The sequence below is a fragment of the Athene cunicularia genome (genome assembly GCF_003259725.1).
Source record: "Athene cunicularia isolate RWA chromosome 24 unlocalized genomic scaffold, athCun1 chr24_part1, whole genome shotgun sequence".
In the NCBI taxonomy this organism is placed as follows: domain Eukaryota; kingdom Metazoa; phylum Chordata; class Aves; order Strigiformes; family Strigidae; genus Athene; species Athene cunicularia.
The window spans coordinates 6643086-6645308 of record NW_020799132.1 but is presented as its reverse complement, the minus strand read 5'-3'; the positions used below and the strand labels follow the sequence as shown (position 1 = coordinate 6645308).

At 66.0% G+C, this 2223-nt stretch overlaps 1 long non-coding RNA gene across 1 annotated transcript in view; it reads left to right on the top strand.

The window, feature by feature from the left end:
* LOC113488557 overlaps positions 1-2223 on the top strand; it is a 7198-nt gene continuing 4975 nt past the window's right edge. The window contains exon 1 of the long non-coding RNA XR_003399953.1: positions 1-430. This is a non-coding gene — a long non-coding RNA (uncharacterized LOC113488557). The remainder of the gene's footprint in view (positions 431-2223) is intronic.

Here is a 2223-nt window from a genome sequence, read left to right as displayed (position 1 = left end):
TCGGCCGGCCCGGCACTGCCAGCACAAAGCCCGTCTGTGCTGCCCGGGGTGCACAGCCCCTGCTCCCACCCTGCCCCAGCCCAGCCAGCCACCCCCAAGAGCTGGAGCCCTCGGCCCCGGCCCCGCACCCCTGGAAAATGCCCCGGCCCTTGAGACGACGCAGCCAGGCACCGATAGAAACGATATTTTATTCCTTCCCCCTGTTAGGTCACAGCACAGAACACACCAGTCCTTCACCACAGCAGCACAGTTGCCTATTTAAAAGGAAACACAATAGCTCAGTTTATTTTACAACAGTCAGGATTTGGCCATTTCTACACACCACAGGGATTTCTTTGTTTCGTGTTAACACCGACGGCACACTACAGACAGCACGGGCACGCCGAGGCGGGACGCACACAGCTGGCACCCGGGGCTGGGCTGCGCGGAGGTGAGCGGAGCTCTCGGAAGCGGCCAGGAGGAAGGGAAGGGACGCGGTCCCGGAGACACGGTGCCTCTGCCTGGCACAGGTGGGACAGAGCGTGCTTCCCAGCACCGAGGGATGCAAAGCCCACCCTGGAGGCAGGGCCAGGGTGGGGGGTCACAGCAGAAACCCCTCTCAGTACCATCCTGGAGGACAAGAGCCCCTTCCCGGCCCGTGGACGGCACTGAGAAGTGTTTTGGGGCAGCCCTGGGGGTCCCCCGCTGCTGCCCGGGCTGACCCTGCCCCGGCAAGTGCCCACGAGCTGCCCAGCAGCCCCCGGCCCCAGCTGCGGCCACGGTTTCACTTGCCCACGGGCTCAGGGAAGGGGCCAGACTCACAGATTTGCCTCCGACCCACGAGCGGACACAAGGCGACGATGGACTCCAGGCTCTGCCCCTCCAGAGCCAGCCGCTGCGTGAGCTCAGGTGCACAAAGCCCCCACGCACCGCTCGCCGCTGCGGCTCCGCGGGGAGAAGGGGAGGGTGGCACCGGGGGCTGACGACACGTAACCGCCACGGGACGACACACAGTGCTGACACGGGTGGCCGTGTCCTGGGCCACGGCCCAGGCGGCAAGAAGGCATCAGGAAGGGCAGGGAGCACCACGGGGAAACGCTGCTGCCCCTTCCCTGCCCGAGACAAGCAGGGACAGGATCTTTATTTCAGTCCGTGTTTCTTTTTAGCCCTCAGAGACTGTTTAACCTGCCCCCGCCTGTCTCGTGGCAGGCAGGGTTGGCGAGGAGCTGTTTTGTGCTGGTTAGCAGGGCCACCGCTGCGCAGCCGCCCTCTTTCACAGTGTCACCGTGCGGGGGGATTTCACGGGCTTCTCTGCCGCCACAGCATCTCCTCACCTTTAGAGCAGCAGCCCACACCGACAGCTGGGTTTTAGCCAGGGACAGAAATGGGGAGAGCTGAGCAGGTGGGAAAGGGGAGCTCCCTTCAGCCCTGAATGCGGCACCCAGGTGCTAGCGCCGAGGGAAGCGGAGCCGCGGGGCGTCCCTGCCCGACTCGCCCCGCACCGCGGCGGCCGTTGGGCTGGGGGTGCGCAGCAGGATTATTGCTGAGGCTGCATGGCGCGGTCCAGAGCCACGCTGGGCAGGCCCAGGCACTGCGGGCCGTCTCCCCCAGCCCTGCCCAAGCCAGCCAGGGCGAACTACGGGCACCTGCCAGCAGCACCGCCCGGCACACGGACGGCACCGTGGGGACGTGGGAGTCCCCGGGGGCTGCGGCTCCGTTCCTGGGCTCGGGGGAGAGTGGCCCCGAGGGGCAGCGCCTGCCAGTCGTACAGAGCCCGAATCACACGCACAGCACGAGGAAGGTGAAGAGAAAGTCACTAGTACAACATCAGCAAGGACTAGCCCTAGAGGTAACGATCATCTCACATCAACATTACACACCACTGGAGGCAGAGAGGACGGTGAGCGGAGTTAGTAAACAGGGAACCGGTGCTGAAGTACAGAGGGTAACACAGACACGGCAGCTTTGCATCTCCTTAGAGGGACCCGCTGCTGCCATTGCAGGTTCCCCGCAGGCCGCTGGCACCTGCGGTCCGAGCAGCCGTCCCCGGGTGTCTGGGTCTGCGGGGGAAGGAGAGCAGTGAGTCAGGCCAGAGCAGCTCTGCGGCCGTTCCCTGCGCGGGGCTCGGCCACCCACAGCACCCACCGCGCTCGGCCAGCCCGGGCTCCGGCCTTCCCCTCTCCCCGGGTGTGGGCCACAGCCCCGGAGCTCGGGGAACCGGCTGCAGGCGAGGAGCGAGGCGCC